A 13,980-nucleotide genomic window follows, 5' to 3' on the forward strand; every position below is an offset into this window, starting at 1 on the left:
AATTCTTTCCTCCCACAGAGACTGAAAGACACAGGCCCTATCCTTCCCGAGGAATACATTTCATTTCAAGGATCTGGCTTTCAGGTCCTTGACAGAGCTATGTCTGAGTTGTAGGAGATACATATACATCTCAAAGGGACAGAGGAAGAATTCACAGTGAACACTCTACGGGAAGTCAGCAGCCTGTCCTCCCTGTTGGCTGCCACAAACAGCAAATTCTGGCGGAGTTGAGTTTTTTTGGCCTGACATTTTAATGGTGTGTGTATCTGTGTGTGTCTGTCTGTGTCTGACAAGCAAGGTGTGTGTGTGGGGGGGGGAGGGTGGGCATGGGAGTGGTTGGGATAATCATAAGGACACAGCCTTATGTTGGTAGAAGCTATGCTAGAATTTGTCTCTCAGGAGAGATTTGGGCAGAATCCATATGTGCTCACAATTCTGCAATTCTCAGGAACTAAAACAGTTTACCAACGGGAGACAAAGAGCCCACACAACTACAACTGTTGCTGTCCCTGTGTGAATTGAGGAACAGATTTGCAGTGACTGGTGACCAACAGACTTTGAAAGGAGAGATGGGACTTGTCACTGATCATGATGTGTAGCCATTATTAGTGTAGTGATTTGTAGACCAAAGAGCTAGCAGCTGTTTGTACTTTATGTGATTACTGACAGTTAATATAAAGTGGTAACTGAAGTTTGAATCATGTTGTTGGGGTCCTGGTATTTTTTAACTAAACCATGGTGACTGAAATTCATGCATATGTGAACCGTGCAGAGGACTGCCTGTTGAATGCAGTGCTGTCACATTTTTATGGGAATTTAAATTGTGCAAATTTAAAATAATGTGAATAAATACTTGAAAAGTTGTATGTTATATGCAAAGTTTGAAATAATGCGATTCTCAATATTTTAAAAAATTATTGGGAGTCATAGAATTTTAAAATTCTCTTAAACAGTAACTTGAGGTCAGTATTTGTTATTACTATGCATAATCCCCTTCACCTTAATCACACAAAATTTGACTATCATGTGTCAGTCTCGTATAAGTGCTGTTTGTGTGCTTTGAAACATTCCTTTTGTGAATGATCTGCAGACTCGTGTTGCCACTCTAATATTTGGTGTTGCTGAAATAAAAATCTTTTTTTAAAACCAACTAACCCAAATATTTACTCAGGAGTGGTATTCATACTTGTGCTGTAAAACATGCCTGAAAATTGATAACTTTGGAATGGAACTTTTATTTTTATTATTTTTTAAAGATTTTATTTATTTATTTGTCAGAGAGAAAGCTTGAGCTAACACAAGCAGGGGAAGCAGCAGGCAGAGGGAGAACGAGGCCTTCGACTGAGCAAGGAGCCAGATGTGGGACTTGATCCCAGAAAATAGGAAGCAGAATTAAAACAAAATTTCTCTATCCTATTGGTAGATTTATGCTCTTTGAGAATGCACTTACTACACTTATTCCAGTGGGAAAATCAGTACTACATTATCTAGAGAGTAAATTTTGCCTTGTTTTCACTTACCCATTCCTTACATCACTACTATGTACTATAATGTGTGGGTTTTATTGTTTTGGGGTTTGTTGAATCCTGGTTTTTATTTTACTTATTTATTTACTTATTTTAAATACTTTATTTTTTAGACAGACAGAGAGAGAGGCACACAAGCAGAGGGAGCAGCAGGCAGAAGGAGAGAAGCAGATTCCCACTGAGCAGGGAGCTCACCGCGTGGGACTCCATCCTCAGGATCCCAGAACCCCAGGATCCCAGGATCATGATCTGAGCCAAAGGCAGCTGCTCAACTGACTGAGCCACTCAGGCCTCCCAGAATCCTGGTTTAAAAAAAAAAAAAAAAACTTCAAAAAACTTAACAAAATCTTTGTAGTAGACATTTTGGAACAATTGGGGAAATATGAATATGGAGTTGATACTAGAAGGTTTTTGTGGAATTACTGTGTGGTAATGTTATTGTGATCATGTAGGAGTACGTCCTTAATCTTATCAGATCAATGATGACATATTCAGGGCTGAAGTGTCATCATAAATGACTGACTATACATTTAGATAGATAAAATAAACCTGGCAAAATATAACAGCTGTTGACTCTAGGTGAGGTGTTTATGTGTGCTCATTGAATTCTTTCAAATTTTCTATTTGAAATTATCAGTAAGAGCCGGGACATATATTGACCGAGAAAATGTTTATATTCTTCACTGAAAACATGCTATAATAGTCATACCCTTAAAATGCATTTGTATAATGCCCTTAAAATGCATTTGTATAAAGATTGTGCACAGTCATCCACGGGAGATCGGGCTGCGTGTGGTAGTCGTTTTCTTTTAGTTTGTGTGTATTTTTATTCATCTATAATTTTTATGCATTACAAGCAATTTTGAGAAGCTGGCACTATCATTTTATTATCATTACGACTACTGCCGACACCACCAGCTCTGTGGTAGGAAAAGCTCTGCGGTCACGGGCTTGTTTTCTTTTATAATGTTCGCACTGCCTGTATTTTTCTCGAGCGTTCCCTTCTGGTCAGTCTGCGAAGCTGAAAGTCGGCCTCACGCCCCCTGGCGGTTCTCCCCGACGCAGCTCCGGCCCCACCGCCCTCTCCCGGGCGGGCCTCCTGCCGCGGGGCCTGACGGGAAACGCCCCTCCTGGTTCCGGGTTTGCGTTGCGCGGGAGCCCGGGGGCGAGCGTTTCGGCGCAGGCGCCGCCCACGCAGGGCCCTGCCCTGGGCGAGGCGGGTACTGTAGCGCCGTTGGGGCGCCGCCCGTGTGGAAAATGAGCTGCGCCTGCGGAAGGGCGGGCCTTGGGCCTCAGGTCCCAACCCGCTAGAGCTACCCGGGCGGGCGGATCGCGGCTCGACCTTTGTTCATCTATCGGGGCCTGGGGGTTCTCAGGCTTGACAGTGTAGGCGGCTTCTGTTCGGAGGCCGCCGCGCGCTCAGGGATTGTTGCAGGGAGTCTCCACCGTTCCGCTTTAGCAGATTAGGAAACGGAGAGTCAAGACAGGCCAGCGAGCGCCTCAGACCGCGCAGCCGGCGGAGGCGGCGCTAGGAGGCACATCCACAGCTGTCGCCTCTTTCAAAAGGGTTGTGCCTAAATCCGGCGTCGTAGCCCACCCAGCACTGAACCAGGGGGCATTGTCGTCGAGTATAATGTGGAATCCGCTTTGTCGTGGGACATTTGTATTTCTGGGATTCTTGGCGTCTCTGTGGGCTTCTTGGGTCACACATCATAATGGTTGGTTACGGGCCTGGTCTGAACTGTCCAGCCTGTGTGTCCTCAGTGGTCCTGGTTTGGGTGTTTTGAAGGCCCAGCCCAAGATTCCGGGGTACAGGGAGTTCATGATTTAAGACCCTTATGGTAGGTTACAACTAAATGGTTTTGGCCGTTCCAGCCCTGCTTCCTAGGAACAAACCAACTCCTAAAGTAAAGCGGAATCCCACCTGGCAGATGGCCAGTCTGAATGGTGACCTCCCACCAGGGCTGCAGAGCAGAGGAGGAGGAGGCTGAGATAGAGCGGACGCTAGATTCACGCTGCTAGTAGTAATATGGGATCCTTGTGTTCTGCAAGCCACTCTTCAAACTGCTGACAGCCTGAGGTCGGAGCCAAGCTTTGGGAGAGGCGAGCTGGGTGAGCTGGGGCTAAGGCAGGCCTGCCAAGGACAAGTCCCTTCATTTGAAAGTCTGAGAGAGAATGACCTGGGGGAAGGAAAGAACCATCTACCACCAGGAAAATTCTCTCTCAGACCTCCCTAACAGCCTTTGACTTCTTTCAGAGCCTCCGCTGTTTTCAGATCCCGAGGGGCTCTCATACCACGTGTAGCACTGAGACATGTGGTTGCTTCCGCCTTTCTGGTTTCACAGACGCAGAAAGTAGTGCCGGAAAGAACTTCCTGAATTACCTGTTTCTGCTTGCAATGAAAGATGAAAAACACGGAGCTAGAGAGGTTATCCTGTTCATTTGTGGCCTAACCAATAGTCCGATTTTCAGGTACAGTTAAGTCAAAACGAGTTTCTCTCAAAAGACTGAGAAACTACCGCAAAGGTAGTTAAGGACCAAAGGATGTTCTCTAACAGGAGGGTGTTTTTTCCAGCTAGTGAGGTGGAGTTTTATAGGCCGGAGAATCCAGGAGGTTTGAGGCAAGTCAGATCTCTTGTGATTATTCTTTCTTTCTTCTCCCCTAGCTCCACCTTTGTAGTTCCCTGCATGTATCCTAGTTCCACAGAAAATGAATAGATCTCAGGTGAGTTGTTTATTGTTCTTCTCCCTGTTTTGTTTACTGTGACTGTCTGAGGCTTTCAAGGGTCAATAGGTTAAAATGGAAATACAGAAATAGATGAAAATCAGCTTCAGAGAAAATATCCAGGAATGCATCAATATCAGGACTAAGTGGTATGCAGAAATATGCAGGTTTTATGATATTACAGCCAAGTTTGATTTTTCTTTTGTATGGTACCCCCCACCCCCAAGATTTTGTTTATTTACTTTAGAGAAAGAGAGTGCATGTGGTGAGGGGAGGAGCAGAATGGGGAAAATAAGTAGGGGGAGAATCTCAAGCAGACTCTGTGAGGCGCCTGACTCAGGGCTTATTCCCACCACTGAGGTCATGACTCCAGCAGAAATAAGAGATGCTCAACCTACTGAGGCACTCAGGCACCACTTTATTCTTATTTTTATTTTTTTGAAAGTAGGCTCCACACCCAGCGTGGGACTTGAACTCATAACCCTGAGATCAAGAATCATATGCTCCAGTGACTGAGCCAACCAGGTGCTCCTAAATTTGTCTGACTTTTCTTTTTTTTTTTTTTTTTTAAGATTTTATTTATTTATTTGACAGAGAGAAATCACAAGTAGATGGAGAGGCAGGCAGAGAGAGAGAGAGGGAAGCAGGCTCTCTGCTGAGCAGAGAGCCCGATGCGGGACTCGATCCCAGGACTCTGAGATCATGACCTGAGCTGAAGGCAGCGGCTTAACCCACTGAGCCACCCAGGCGCCCTGTCTGACTTTTCTGAAAGACATTCTTTGTTGCATGATTTGAACTGGCTCTTAAATTGTCGTGGTAATTCCTCATGCGAAGTAAGAGTTCTAAAAAATGTTCCTGTTCTGATTTTCCTGTAGGTAACAGTAAATAATCTCTCAGGGATTAGGGGAAATCAATATAGCCTGCTGCCTATAATTGCTCCTCATGGGAAGCAGGGCACACTGTGTTGAAGGAGAATTCAGTCAATCCAGGTTTCTATAGGCCCAGGTGCCACCATGGTCCCATAGACTTCTTTCTAATGATCCCACTTGATCTAGGCATAGAACCATGTCTCCAAGGAAGAATGAATAATATAGATAGATAGATAGATAGATATAGATAATCTCCTTTAATATTATAAATCGATTGTGCAGCAGATGGATTAAAGTTGTGTTTTCTAGCAAATATGTCCCCATTTCCCTTTCATGTTTCAAATCACTTGTTGGGTCTGTCTGGTAAGAGGCAATGGAGATCTTATTATGGCAAATGTCATGGTTACTTTAGTACTTAAATTACCTTGAGTTCAGTGAATTGAGCATTCTGTCCAGTTTTGGTGCCCATGTCCAGTCTCTCCTAGAAAGTCTTTTTTTTTTTTTTTTTAAGATTTTATTTATTTGACAGACAAGTAGGCAGAGAGGCAGGCAGAGACAGAGGAAAGGAAGCAGACTTCCTGCTGAGCAGAGAGCTTGATGCGGGGCTGGATCCTAGGACCCTGGGGATTATGACCTGAGCTGAAGGCAGAAGCTTTAACTCACTGCGCCACTCGGGCGCCACTCGGGCGCCACTCGGGCGCCCCTCGTAGGGAGTCTTCTTGGTTGGTTTCTAGTCTATTCCTCCTCCTGTGATTATTTCTTTTCTGTCTTTTCCACAGTGTCTTCCTCCTCTTCTTGCCTCTTATTATTGTTTCTTCCACAGTGTCCATTACTGATCTCCTGTTGTGCTCACTCTCCTGGTCTTGTGGGCGAATCTCTTCAGACTTCTGGGGATGTGCCATTTGCTGGGATGCTTGAATCTGGTCTCTAGTCCAGACCATTCCCTTACCCTGGACCCTAATGGCCAACTCTGCTGGACATTTCTTTTTTTTTTTTTTCTAAAGATTTTATTTATTTATTTGACAGATCAGAAGCAGGCAAAGAGGCAGGCAGAGAGAGAGAGAAGGAAGCAGGCTCCCAGCCGAGCAGAGAGCCCGATGCGGGGCTCGATCCCAGGACCCTGGGATCATGACCTGAGCCGAAGGCAGCGGCTTAACCCACTGAGCCACCCAGGCGCCCCTGGACATTTCTTTATAGCTCATCTACAGATCCAAACAGAAAGTTGTTATTAACAGCCACCCCCCTGCTGCCCTTCTTTATCTCTTACCAAATGTTATCACCAACCAGCCCATTGTCCAGGTAACAAACACAACATGGTTTTTTTGTTTTGTTTTTTTAAAGATTTTATTTATTTATTTGTCAGAGAGAGAGATCGCGAGCACATGCAGACAGAGTGGCAGGAAGAGACAGAGAGAGAAGCAGGCTCCCTGCTGAGCAAGGAGCCCGATTGTAGGACTCGATCCCAGGATGCTGGGATCATGACCTGAGCTGAAAGCAGCCGCTTAACCAACTGAGCCACCCAGGCGTTCCCAAACACAACATGTTTTAAGTGTCATCCTTTACCTGCTACCTAAACATCCAGTTGGTGATTAAATCTTGTTATTTTCAAGTTGTTAATATCTCTTCCTTTTTTTAATTAATATTTTTTATTTATTCATTTGAGAGAGGAAGTGAGTACACGCGAGAAAGCATGAGCAGTGGGGAGGGTCAGAGATAGAGAAGCAGACTCCCGGATGAGCAGGGAGCCCCAAGGAGGGGCGATCCCAGGACCCTGGGATCATGACATAAGCTGAAGGCAGCTGCTTAACCAACTGAGACACCCAGGTGTCTGTGGTCTGACTTCTTTTATTCAGTGTTAGGTCTGTGAGAGCATCCCTGGGTAGCATTAGTTTGTTTTTTCTCCCCTGTGTGACTATACCACAGTTTATCCATCCTGCTCTGGATGGATTTGTGGGCTGTTTCTTTTTCTTTTTTTAAAAGATTTTATTTATTTATTTATGAGAGACAGAGAGAGAGGCAGAGGGAGAAGCAGGCTACTGATGCTCTGATCCCAGGACCCTGGGATCATGACCTGAGCAGAAGGCAGACCCTTAACCTTTTCAGCCACCCCGGCACTCGGGCTGTTTCTAATTCTGTCTTTTGTACATGTCTTTTGGTGTATATATGCACTTGATTCTGAAGGATATAAACCTAGAAGTAGAATTGGTGGGTCATAGAAGATGTATATGTTTGGCTTTGACAGATTCTGCCAAATGGTTTGACAAAATAGTTACACTACTTGACACTCCCAGCTGCCATACACCAGTCCTGTTGCACCATAGCCTTAATTAACACTTGACACTTGATGGCATTTGGTATTGTTTGTGAGCTTTTCTTTTAGTTTTTTTTTCTTTCTTTCTTTTTTTTTTTTTTTTTTTGTGGTATTTGGTGGGTGAGTGTAGTATCTCATTGTGGTTTTATTTTGTACTTCTCTGAAGACCGATGATGTGGAGCATCTTTTCATGTTAAATGACCATTTTGATATCTTTTTTTTTAAGTGTGTTTCAGTCTTGTCCATTAAAAATTTTGACAATTTGTCTTTGCTGTATTAACTTATAGAAGTTCTTTGTATGTTCTAGATATGAGTCCTTTGTCAGATATGTGCCCTGCAGGTATCTTCGAGACTTGTTCTGAATTTGATTAAGTCCAGTTTATCAATCTTTTCTTTATGGTTAGTGCTCTGTGTGGCCTGTTTGAAAAAAAAAAAATCTTTGCCTATCCAACAGTCATAAGGGAATTCTCCTGAGTTTTCTTTTAAAAGCTCAAATTGATTTACTTTCACGTTAAGTGTATGATCATTTTGAATTTTTATATATATATCTTTTTTCCTTCTCTCTCTCTCTCTTTTTTTTTTTTTTGCATGAGCTATGGCTAACCAGTTCCTGCAGTACCATTTATTTAAGACCTTCCTTTCCCAACAGAATATTGTTGAAAATCAGGTGGCCACATATATGAGCATTTATTTTGGATTTTTTCAAAAAAGATCTATTTATTTATTTATTTTAGAGAAGCAGAGACAGGGAGAAGAGAGAGACCAGGGGGAGGGGCAAGGGGAGAGAGAATCCTGAAGCAGACCCCTTGCTGAGCACAGAGGCCTGTGCATGTCCCGCCACTCTGAGATCATGACCTGAGTTGAAATCAAGAGTTGGTCTTAACTGACTGATCCAGCCGGGCACTCCCTTTTTGGATTCTTATTTCTATTGCAGTTGTCTCTTTATCTAGCCTCCTGCCAGTAGTACCCTACCTTATTATTGTAGCTTTATAAAAACTATTCATTTTCTGTGGGTATAAGTTTTCTACTTTCATTCTTCAAGAATTGCCTTGGCCACTTCAAGTTCTTTATATTTCCATATCAATTTTATAATAATCTGGTCATCTCCCCTCTTACCCCCCCCCCCCACCCGGCCTGCTGGACTGCTGGAATTTGGTATTGCATTAAATCTAGAGATTGATTTGGCAGACTGGTCATATATATATATATATATTTTAAAGATTTTATATATTTATTTGACAGACAGAGATCACAAATAGGCAGAGAGGCAGGCAGAGAGAGGGAAACAGCCTCCTTGCTGAGCAGGGAGCCCGATGTGGGGCTCGATCCCAGGACCCTGGGATCATGACCTGAGCCGAAGGCAGAGGCTTTAACCCACTGATCCACCCAGGCACCCCCAGACTGGTCATATTAATGTAGAGTTGAATTTTCAATGCATTAACATGGCATTTCTGTTCACTTACTTAGGTTTTCTTTTTCTCAGCAATGTTTGATAAAATTCCATGTAAGTATCTTTTTTTTTTTTTTAAGATTTTATTTATTTAATTGGCAGAACACAAACAGAGGGAGTGGGAGAGGGAGAAACAGGCTTCCTGCCGAGCAGGGAGTCCAATGTGGGACTCCATCCTAGGACCCTGGGATCATGACCCAAGCTGAAGGCAGTTGCTTAGCGACTGAGCCACCCAGGCGCCCCTCCATGTATGTATTTTATAGTTTTTTTGTTAGATTTATTTTTAGGTAGTTGAAAATTTTTCTCCTTATTTGGGTGTTGCTAATACATAGAAATATAGTCAGTTTTTGTATAATGAACTTGTTTGCAATGACCTTACCATTCATTAACCTTTATATTTGATCTGTAGATTATTTTGGATTTTCTACCCACACAGCTGTGTTGTATGAATATTTCTTACTTTTTAATTCAATTTTAAACTTTTATTTATTTATTTTCTCTCTTTATTGCTGAGCTAGGGGCTATAAAGTACTATAGAATAGGGATAGTACAGCCTGTTTTCTTCCCAGTCTCAAGGGAAGATTTTCAATATTTTATTATTTTGTTTGATGTTTGCTGTAAGTTTTTTGGTAGATATACTTTGGGCAGTTTCCCTCTGTTCCTAGCTTGCTGGAAGTTTTTATCATCCAATGGGTGTTGATTACTGAGATGATTATATTATAATCTCCTTTATTTTTTTAATGGGTTGATTGATATTAACATAGTGATTGAAGTAACATTTTTGATTGAGGGAATTCTGTTAATATTTTGTTTCTTTTTAAGATTTTATTTATTTACTTGAGAGAGAGCATAAGCTGAGGGAGAGGCAGAAGCAGGCTCCCCTGAGCAGGGAGCCTGATGTGAGGCTTGATCCCAAGACTTTGGGATCATGACCTGAGCTGAAGGCAGACCCTTAAGCGACTGAGCCTCTCAGATGCCCCTGTGCATTGATTTTCAAATGTTAAACCAGCTTATTTTCCAGGGGGGAAAAAAGAAATCCAATCCGATCTTGATATTCTGTCAACTTTAATTATATTTTATGGTAAACTGCATACAGTTTTTGTCTTTGTCTTTGTTCATGAGAGAGGCTGTTATTTTCCTTTCTTGTAATGTCTTTGTTAGTTTTTTTTTTAATATTTTATTTATTTATCTGACAGACAAGAGATTACAAGTAGGCAGGCAGGAGAGAGAGGGGGAAACAGACTCCATGCAGAACAGAGATCCTGGTGTGGGCCTCGATCCCATGACCCTGAGACCATGACCTGAGCCCAAGGCAGAGGCTTTAACCCACTGAGCCACCTGGGTGACCCTCTTTGTTAGGTTTTATATCAATTTTCTATTGGCCTCAAAAAACTTGTTAGGTATTTTCACATTGTCTGTTGTCTGGAGGTGTTTGTGTAGACTGGATTTATTTATTCTTTAATTATAAAAGATTTTCTTTCTTTTTTTTTTTTAAGATTTTTATTTTATTTATTTGACACACACACACACAGAGATCACAAGTAGGGAGAGAGGCAGGCAGAGAGAGGGGGGGGGAAGCAGTCTCTCCGCTGTGCAGAGAGCTCGATGTGGGACTCGATCCCAGGACCCTGAGATCATGACCTGAGTTGAAGGCAGAGGCTTAACCCACCGAGCAACTCAGGCACCCGAGTCTGGATTTTCTTTATGTAAAGTTTTAAATTATAGGTTTAATTTCTTTATATTAGGAAAATTGTCCTTTAGGACAATTGTTTCTTCCCAGTTTGTCATTTGTCATCCCAGGTAGGCAGTAGGTGCTTTTTTTCTCCAGGGCTAAGTATGGTTCACCCACACCAGTTCCGATAACAAGAATCACACAAAGGATTTCTCACATTGGCTTTGCTTTCTGGCTCTATTTCCCCCTAGGCTGATCTTCTAGGAAGAGAGCCAACAGTGGTGTTAATTTAGTATCCTGATATGAACTGAAAGCCTTAATCTTATCCCTGTCCCTTATTATTTTTAGTCAAGGTCAGCAGTGACCTCCATTGCTGAATCCAATGGTGAAAGTCTCAGTCTTCTTATTTGCATTTTTTTTTGTTCTTATTTTTTAAAAGATTTATTTATTGGGGCACCTGGGTGGCTCAGTTGTTAAGCATCAGCCTTCCACTCTAGTCATGGAACCGAGTCCATGCTCAGTGGGAAGCCTGCCTCTCCCTCTCACATTCCCCCTGTTTGTGTTTCCTCTTGCTGTCTCTCTGTCAAATAAATAAAATCTTAAAAAAAAAAAAGATATATTTATTTATTTATTTATTTAAGAGGAGGTGGGAACATGTGAGCAGGGGGAGGGACAGAGGAAGTGGGAGACAAGTGGGCTCAGGGAGTGTGCTGAGCAGGGAGCCTGAGGATGTGGGATTCGGGGCTCAATCCCAGGACCCTGGGATCATGACCTGAGCTGAAATCCAGAGTCTGATGTGTAGCCAACTGTACCACCCTGGGCTCCCTTACTTGTTCTTTTTGCCACTTTTGACACCACTGGTTACTTTTTCCTTCTGATTCACTTCACTCACTTGGCTTTCACAGTCTGTTAATAATTCCTTCTTTCTCTCTTAACTTGGTGGTTTCTTCTGTTCCTCCTATCTCTGAATGTTGGTGTGTCCTAGAGCACGGTCCTTGGTCCTGTCCTTCCTTTGTCAGAGGCCCCTCCCTTGATGATCTAGTCTGTTCTTATCTGCTGATAATCTGTGATCGGCCTTCTCTTCCTGCACTTGAGATGCGTTTATCTCACTGTCCAATCTGTATCTCCATTTGAATGTTTATAGACTCAAGCTCAGCTTGACTAAAACTGACCTCCTGAGCTTTGCCTCCCAAACCTACTTGCTCTGGTGTCTTCTCCTTAATAGCGGACCCTTTGGGATGATCCTTGACCTGTTTTTTCTTATGCTCTGTATCTTGTTTGTTAGGAAAACCGTGGGGCCCTATATCTAAAATATATCTAGGGTCTGACCTCTTCTGATCTTTTCTGCTATAGTTAACCTCACCAGGCCAGAATAATGAGTCTGGTCTTGTCTGGATTACAGAAATAGTCACAGAGCAGGTCTTGCTGCTTCTCAACCCTGGCCCCTCAACACAGCATCCAGAATGCTCCTTGTAGAATTTGAGTCAGGTTATTTTATGTCACTCCTGTGTTCAACATCTCCATTTTTCTTTGAGTAAAAGCCAAAGTTCTTACAGTGGTTTATGTGGCCCATTTTTTTTTTTCTTAAAGATTTGATTTATTTATTTGGCAGACGGAGATCAGAAGTAGGCAGAGAGGCAGGCAGAGAGAGAAGAGGAAGCAGACTCCCTGCCAAGCAGAGAGCCCGATGTGGGACTCGATCCCAGGACTCTGGGATCACGACCTGAGCCAAAGGCAGAGGCTTTACCCACTGAGCCACCCAGGCGCCCCTGTGGCCCATTTTTGATCCGATCTTGCTTCTTAGCGCCTTGATCCATCTGCTCCAGCCTTACTTGCTTTCTTGCTGTTCTAGAAACATACCAGGCCCAGTGCCACCTTTATCCTTACACCAAATGCATAAATAAATAAAATGTTAAAAAAAAAATCCTTGATTATTTTTTACCATTTATTATTACATGATATTTGCCTTTGCCCCATTGAAAGTTAAGACTGTAAATTCTACTTTATCTGAGGTAACTAAGGCCATGCTTACTTCCCTTTTGTTTGCATTTTCTTATAAAATTTTGTTAATTCCTTCATTTTTCACCATTTTTATCACTTTGAGATTTTTTTTATACTAACAAATGTCAGCATTTTTGGTTTTTTAGACCATTATGTTAGTCTGTCTTGGATAAAATATACATCCCTCACATTTTCTGCGGTAATCCATGTATTTGGTTTTACATATCCATCTTAGTTTGCTAAATATTATATTTGAGTATAACATAAATATATACCCTAGTTTTAGCTATTAATTGTACATTTTTCAGAATCTGAATCCTCCAGCCCCTCTTAGGTGACCTTAGAAAGCTTTAGTCCACCCTACCCTTCACCCAGACTCCTTCATTTTGCTAATTTATCAGTGTATTATTGGTTCTTCCCTATGGAGAGTCTTTTCTATTTCAAGACGCCTTTTTTCTAACATTGTGTTGTACATTTCAAGTAGGCTCCACACCCAATGTGGGGCCCAAAGGGTGGCTTGAACTCATAACCCTGAGATTAAGACCTGAGCTGAGGTCAAGAGTTGGAGGCTTAACTGACAGCCACCAGGAGCCCCTATGTTGTACATTTCAAATTATGTTAATATTATCCATCTGGTTGAAGCTGTATATCCCTACAAGATCTGTTGTTTCCCACTCCTTCCTTTCCTCTTCAACTTTCCCTTGCTTGAGACTATTGAGCAGTTTATTTGTACCTACTCGGTGTTTTCTCTGTGGAGGTAACATAGGTGATTTAGCCCTTGAGGCACTGCCCATTTGAACACATCTGGTTTGGGGCCTGTCATATGAAAGGCAGTTTATCTGTGCATACGATTTCTAGATTGAAATTATTTTCTCATAATCGCATTGTCTTTTTATTTTCACCACTGCAGAGGAGAAATCTGAAGTTGGGATACATCAGTAGTTCTTTCATCTGGAAGCTTGTAAGAGTTTATCCTTGTTATTCAGTATTATATAAATGTATGCCTCGATGCATCTTTTTTCATTAATTCTAGGTTGGTGGCTGCTTCTTTCAACGTTTTAGGTATTTAATTCCCCTCTTCTTGCTTGCATGGATTCTGAGAAGTCTCTTGTAATTCTTATCATTGTTCCTTTGTAGGTAAGAGGCACATCCCTCTAGGCTTCCCCCTACTCCCCACTTCTTTGCTTCTCTCAGGATTTTCCCCTTTGTCTTTGGTTTTCTGGAATTTATTTTGTTTTATTTTTTTTTAAAAGATTTTATTTATTTATTTGACAGAGATCACAGGTAGGCAGAGAGGCAGACAGAGAGAGAGAGGAAAAAGCAGGCTCCCTGCTGAGCAGAGAGTCCGATGTGGGGCTCCATCCCAGAACCCTGGGATCATGACCTGAGCCGAAAGCAGAGGCTTTAACCCACTGAACCACCCAGG

The 13,980-nt window shown here is 42.4% G+C and overlaps 1 long non-coding RNA gene across 1 annotated transcript in view; it reads left to right on the forward strand.

The window, feature by feature from the left end:
• The first annotated feature begins 1,748 nt into the window (after window positions 1–1,748).
• LOC106005533 overlaps window positions 1,749–13,980 on the forward strand; it is a 65,248-nt gene continuing 53,016 nt past the window's right edge. Inside the window, exons 1-2 of the long non-coding RNA XR_001178954.2 lie at window positions 1,749–3,998; window positions 4,193–4,251. This is a non-coding gene — a long non-coding RNA (uncharacterized LOC106005533). The remainder of the gene's footprint in view (window positions 3,999–4,192; window positions 4,252–13,980) is intronic.

This window comes from Mustela putorius, unplaced genomic scaffold, assembly GCF_011764305.1.
Source record: "Mustela putorius furo isolate JIRA1106 unplaced genomic scaffold, ASM1176430v1.1 tig00003909_pilon_pilon_pilon, whole genome shotgun sequence".
In the NCBI taxonomy this organism is placed as follows: domain Eukaryota; kingdom Metazoa; phylum Chordata; class Mammalia; order Carnivora; family Mustelidae; genus Mustela; species Mustela putorius.